At 40.1% G+C, this 6,304-nt stretch overlaps 1 long non-coding RNA gene across 1 annotated transcript; it reads left to right on the top strand.

Annotated features, from left to right (window-relative positions):
* The first annotated feature begins 4,590 nt into the window (after positions 1-4,590).
* On the top strand, positions 4,591-5,106 carry LOC129407508 (uncharacterized). Its single transcript, XR_008631578.1, has 2 exons — positions 4,591-4,633; positions 4,774-5,106. It is a non-coding gene; the product is annotated as an uncharacterized LOC129407508 (long non-coding RNA).
* The last annotated feature ends 1,198 nt before the right edge of the window (positions 5,107-6,304 follow it).

The following is a 6,304-nucleotide window of genomic DNA, read 5'->3' as shown; positions in this document are numbered from 1 at the left end:
GAGTATTATACCTAAGATAATGTAAGACCAAGATAGCGAGGGCTGAGCTGGCAACACAGCACAGACATGCAATTTCTCTAACTATACAAGACCAAAGCAAATCATTCCACTGCTCACGAAGGCAGCGATGCGTTTGAACGTTGACTGTGGGATGAGCTGAGTCTACAAACTCTGTCCCTGCGGAGTCCTGTAGTCCTGTTCTTTTGCTGCTTCTCTGTGCTTCTGTGCTGCCAAACCCCCAAATGCTCACTCCTCTCTGCGTTAAAGAGCCTATCCCCGCACAGAGCTCCACGATTGGCTGTGAGGAGCGCCGCGATTGGTGGCGGCCCTGCGCTCTAACGCAGCGCAGAGAAAAGCACATTTCGGAGGTGCTGAAATAGGCAAGAATCATAATACAGTAATTTGGGCTCCCAGGCAAAACATATTCCCGTGTGCACCTGCAGAAGAGTGAAAATCTGATTGTGGAGGTATTGGTATATTGGTACTGCAAGGGTTTTCATAGCCTTATACTGCATATGTTTTTGGATATTATTTTTTTAATGCAAATACACCATAGAGTAAGAGAATAGAGAAGAGAATAATCTATATCTACCATACATAAGAGGGGGTTCAAATGGGTCTGAGCTAGTGATGATTTTCAGCTCTTCTGCCGTATCCGAATCTTCTTGATCCATTCACATCAAAGAACCATTCCAAAGACTGTCTCCTTTTATATTTATTTCTATGACTGAAGCCAATGTGAGAACTCATTCTGACAACTAACTAATCACAGAGAGAAATGGCCAAGGCTCAGATTTGTTTAAACTGGTTCAAACAGAGAGTGGGAGTGTGTTTACCCTTTAAATGATGCATAACGGAAATACATCATTGCACTACAATTACACTGTGTTTTTCAGACTATAAGTTGCACTTTTTTTCATGGTTTGGGTGGTCCTGCGACTTATACTCCGTGCGACTTAAATATTAAAATTTTCACATTGAGAGGGCGCTTTAGGCTTGTGTGTCAATATCTGCTACTCCTATTACTCCTGTACCACTGTCACTTCACTCCACTGGGCATGTCTCCTGCTGAAAGAGCCACTGTCCTGTCTGGTATCACGCCAGTCAAATGCACCATTACTTATGTACCACTTAAAATTTTTAATTTAAACAAACTTATAAAGACAACTGAAACCATCCTGTCTGGATTCAGAAAGGCCGGAATAATTCTAACTGGAAGTGATGCTGAGTCTGAAAACAGCTACACAGAAGAGGAAGCGGTGCTCCGTTTACCTCTGGAGGTCATGGAGTTGTTCAGAAGTGACACTGAGGATGAAGAATTCAATGGATTTGGTGATTTGGAGTGAGATGGAGAGTTCGGTAAACTTATTCTGTTCTGTTGTTTATGTTATAGTTTATCTGAAGAACTGTTCATATGTGACGTTAACAGTCTGTCGTTCTCTGTTCTATTGTTGTTACTATAACTTGACTTTCAAGATGAAATGTTGGTTCCTGGTCTCTGATTTTACATAAATTTATATAAATATAAATATAATAAAGTTACCCCAAAAAGTGCGACTTGTTTTTTTCTTCTTCATTACGCATTTGGTTGGTGCAACTTATACTCTCTTTTAGCCCAAAAAATACAGTAATAATCATTTTAAAAACATTATTACAATGTTATTACAATGTAATATATGTTTGTATCTTCTTTAACGCTGTTTAAATCCAGGCTCAAAACATTTCTGTTTAACTGTGCATATGACTGAAAGGTTTTTATTCTGCACTCTTCTCTCCAATTTATGTCTCTCTTTTTTAATTTTAATCTTCATGATTATTTATGTTTTGATTTGTTTTTATTATGATTTTAATGTGTTTCTTATTCTGTAAAGCACTTTGAATTACTTTGTGTACGAATTGTGCTATACAAAATAAACTTGCCTTGCCTTTTTTTTATGCACAAAGGTCTCGCTCTTGTTTCCTACTCTGCTTCCTTATACCTTATTTTTCGAGGAATGCATGACTAATCTAAACCAAGTGTCTAAAGTTTCCAAAATAAAGACTTGTAACGCTGGTTTGCCTAACTGGGGTTTTTAAAGATTTTTCCTGTAGTGAGAATTCTGCAGTGTTTTTCAAACTGTTACACATACAGGTCTGTCAACAGAAATTTTAGAGCCAGAGCAAGAAGTTTCTAATATAAATGAATAGGAACAGGGTCCAATTCTGTTCCCCTAAAACTCTGGGGCCTGAGACAGCAGACCCTTTTGGGTTAATTGCTATTTATTTGCATAGTTTAAATGACTCAAAATGACTTTTTAGATCATACTGTACTCCACTGTATACAGCTCACCTATGGTGTAATTACAGCAAAGCAAAGATGCATATTAAGGTGGAATATAATGATGCACTTGGAATACTGCTAAAGACTCCAAGGTAAGAAAGTGCTAGTGCTTAGTGTGTGACTACATATATTCCCACGTTCCCAGCTCTAATGAGGAACCTCATGTATAAATATATGTAGGTTAGTTGAATCAAGAAATGTGGCACCCAATATTATTCTGACATCTGGAAATGCTGGAAGAGCCAGCTATATGTATTTTTATTCTACCAGACCTTACATCACTACATAATTTTTATATTTGTGTGTATGTATGTCTGTGTGCTGGTGGGTTTATATATGAATATAATATATTGTAAGTGTATGTCCTTGTATGTACAATTTGGTGGGTTTATGTATAGTGCAATTCAGAAAATCAAATTCTTAGGCAAGATGGGAGTGAAGTGTTTTGCCAAAGGACATGCAGCTAGAGCTGGCATCAAACTGCCAATTTTGTATCATGAGAACCGCTCTGTAGCCTCTATCACCAGTCATCGCTACTGCCAATTAATGCGCTTTGCCGAATCTGAAAAGCAGAAATCACATTAGAGAACACTTTTGGCTTTAATCCTAGACTAATGCTGTGTTCCATTTGCCTTTGGAGGTCAGAACTTAGATTTTGAAATGATGTAATCTTAGGCTGGAAAAAGACTAACCAGTGTATTACAGTATTAACATTCAACCAAGTAATAGGAAATAGGAAAGTGCTCAAAGCAGCCAAAATGAGGATCCAATTAAGTTAGCGTGTATATTAGCATAACAGAGCGTAATATTGCAGAGGCTGTGCAGGAGTCGGTTCACGGACAGTGGGTGGTCAGTATAAAGCGACTGAGGGAGCATAACACAAGTGCTATCAATATTTTAACTGTTTTTAATTTCCCCAAACACAGGGCGGAGCTGTGTTGGATTTTCTAACTCAAGCTCTGAAACGTTCGAGTAGACATTTCGAGATTGCGGGGAGTTTCAGTTGTCAAGTTAGATCTCTGAGGAAGACTAGAATGCGCCATAGAAACAGGCAACGGTATTACACTTTAACGGGCCCCTCAGTATTTTCTGATCTACGTTATAATGTTGTGTCCTCATCACAAATATACCTGCCGTTGTGTTGATTCATTCACACGTTTAACACACAAACTCTGCATATTCAGACTGAGTTCTGTGTTTTAAACTGTGATTTTAAACTCCATGCACCTTCACTAGAATAATTTCAAACATCTCAGCGCTGGAATTGCCTGGAATTAACCTAAAAAACTACCTCTACACGACGTCACGAGCCCTAGGTCTAGGTCAGACTAGGTCAGGAATCAGAATACACGGTTTGCAAGGACCCCGGAAGTTGAAAACCACGAACAGGCCAATCGGCGAAGAGCTGTGAAGCCATGACTGGGTCCCTTTTGTGGTACAGTACAAGAGTAAACAAAGCGGTCGAGACGTAGATGGAGCCAGACATTCTGTGTTGGCAACGATTCCTGAGATCGAGGATTTAAAGCTGGAACAAAGAGAATGTCTGGTGAATTTTATCAAGGGGAAAGACGTTATTGCCCTTCTTCCTACGGGATTTGGTGCATTACATACGTCACAACCAAATAGCAGTGATTGGTTAAATTTTTAAAAAAGGTACCCGCCTACCATTGAGCAAACGAATCCTAATGCTACGAAGTCAGACGGTTTCCACGAAGTGAAACCGACTGATGAATTAGGCAAACAGACAAAAGGTGATCAGGCCTTTTCAGTCGGGGCGCCTCACTTCTTATAACTAATTTTTCTGGGTTGGCCTTCCTTTAACTGGTTTTAGCTTGATTTTATTCCTTATGTCTTTTTATTCTATTTCTTTTTATTTGTTTATTATAATGAATTGGGTTGTTTGCATCATTGTCTGTTTTTGTATGCTTTCTGTATGCTATTTTTATGCTTTTTGTATTGTTCTTTGTTGCTTGTACAGCACTTTGTAAGTGCTCTCTCCCTGTCGCTCTCTGCCTCCTTCTCTATCTCTCCCTCTCTCTCTATCTTTCGCCCCCCCCTCCCTCTCTCTCTCTCTCCATTCCCTTTCTTTGTTTCTTTCTTTTTCCTCCTGTCCTGTCCGGTCCTGTCATCTCCTTCTTCCTCCCCTCCTTGAGTCGTCACCTCACCGTGGTGGAGGGGTTTCGGTGCCTGAATGATCCCAGGAGCTGCGCTGGGGGACGGGTCAGACCAAGAGCGGCTCTTCTCTCCCCTTCATCTTTCTCCTAATCTCTTGATGGATTCAACATTTATATTAATCTCACTGTGTATGTAATGGTAATGTAATATTCACTTTTGGTTACTTAATCTTATTATAATCAATGTATCAATATGTGTACTTAAACAATTATGTTTCTGAGTATTGCAGATTTCATGAGTTTGCAGAAGGTCATGAAGTCCTATCTATTCAATAACAGGAAACATCTTGGGCGACCATTGCTTAAGGAGGATAAACTAAGGAGGATGAAATGAGGAAGGGCAGACTGACCTTAACTCTGGCCTGAATACACTGTACTGAAGTGTTATTTTTGTGTTTCCTGTAAGCAAAAAAGGAACTACTCCTTTAATGTTTTGCATGTTCCCCCTCCCGTTCTGAGATGAGTAGTTCCCATTGTAACTAGGGGTCCTAATACTGAATAAAAGGCGTGGAGAAACGAGAGAAGGCTTTAGAGAGTATTGGGTGAACGGCAAGTTACATGTAACTAAAGCTCTTCTCTCGGTACTCCCTCCACGCGTGTAAAAGATATTAATCTCTTGTCTTCTCTCTTGTTATTGAATATTGAGTATAGGTGTAAAGGTGAACCTGTCATCTCTCCTCCTCTTTCTCTCGTTTCAGTACTAGGGGGATATTCCATCGAAGTCGCTCCTCCTCTCCTGTTGTCCTCCTCCTCTCCTGTTCTTTTCCTCTCCTGTTCTCCCTCTTCTGTCCTGTTCTCCTCCTCCTCTTCCGGTCGCTCCGTGGATCTTACCTGGAACGGAACTCTTCACATGTACTCAACAAGAAATGACAAAATCCGGGTTGACGTGTTTGCAGTTTGACAGAGTGAGAGATGAGGGGATGAAGAGTGAAAGAGAGAGACCCCCTGTTGAAGACCACTGCCATAAATAAAATCTTAAACTGGACTTGGTGATTTTCATTCTTTATTCACATTGAAGACATGGCCTGGAACCAGAGAGTGACTAGAGTTAATGTTCATATTTATTATTATTATCACAAGATGTAACAGAGCATTTTTACTCAAACATGTGTGAATAAAAGAAAATACAGTTCCAGTTATGGTTTTGATGAGAGAATGCCATTATAATATAACTTAAAGGTTGTATGGAGGATTTATTTTTAGTTTCAAACTGTCATTGAAAGTTTAAAATACCATTACAGAGACGCAGCAGCTTTGTAATTATGATGACCAAAAAAAAAAAGAACGAAAATCTATCAACTGTGGATGTAGTGAGGCCAGATAAACATCAGCCAATAGAAAACGAGGCTCCCTCATTTTCTATTGGCTGTTAGGTTGTCAATCAAACTCCCTAGTATAACTGACTCGTCGGCGCGCGGGGATTACGTGGTTTACGCAGCGGTTCTTAGAGGCTTTTTCGAACTGTCGCTTCCTCACATTTCGCACAAAGTTTGTCACGACGGCGGACGAGAATCCACGACCGGTTCGCCGCAAAAGAAAGTCCGTTTTTGAGGTCGCTGAAAGAAGAAGAGAAGAGGAAAAGGAGCAAAGACAAACTGAGGTGATTCTTGGAGATCTCGTCCAGCGATGGCGCGACCAAAGCAGACGAAGGGACTAAAAACTGACGCGTCGGTCGCTGAATTACTTCTAGACAGGAAACTCCAACAGTAATTCTGAATGCGCACAAGGACTGTCACTGTATTTCTCTTCCCTTAAAAAAATCCTCTATACAACCTTTAAAGCTCACAAGAATCTGTTTTGTTTAATATAG

This window comes from Boleophthalmus pectinirostris, unplaced genomic scaffold (genome assembly GCF_026225935.1).
Source record: "Boleophthalmus pectinirostris isolate CB_2022bp ecotype Guang Dong unplaced genomic scaffold, ASM2622593v1 HiC_scaffold_12, whole genome shotgun sequence".
Lineage (NCBI taxonomy): Eukaryota > Metazoa > Chordata > Actinopteri > Gobiiformes > Gobiidae > Boleophthalmus > Boleophthalmus pectinirostris.
This window is presented reverse-complemented; position numbering and strand designations above follow the sequence as displayed.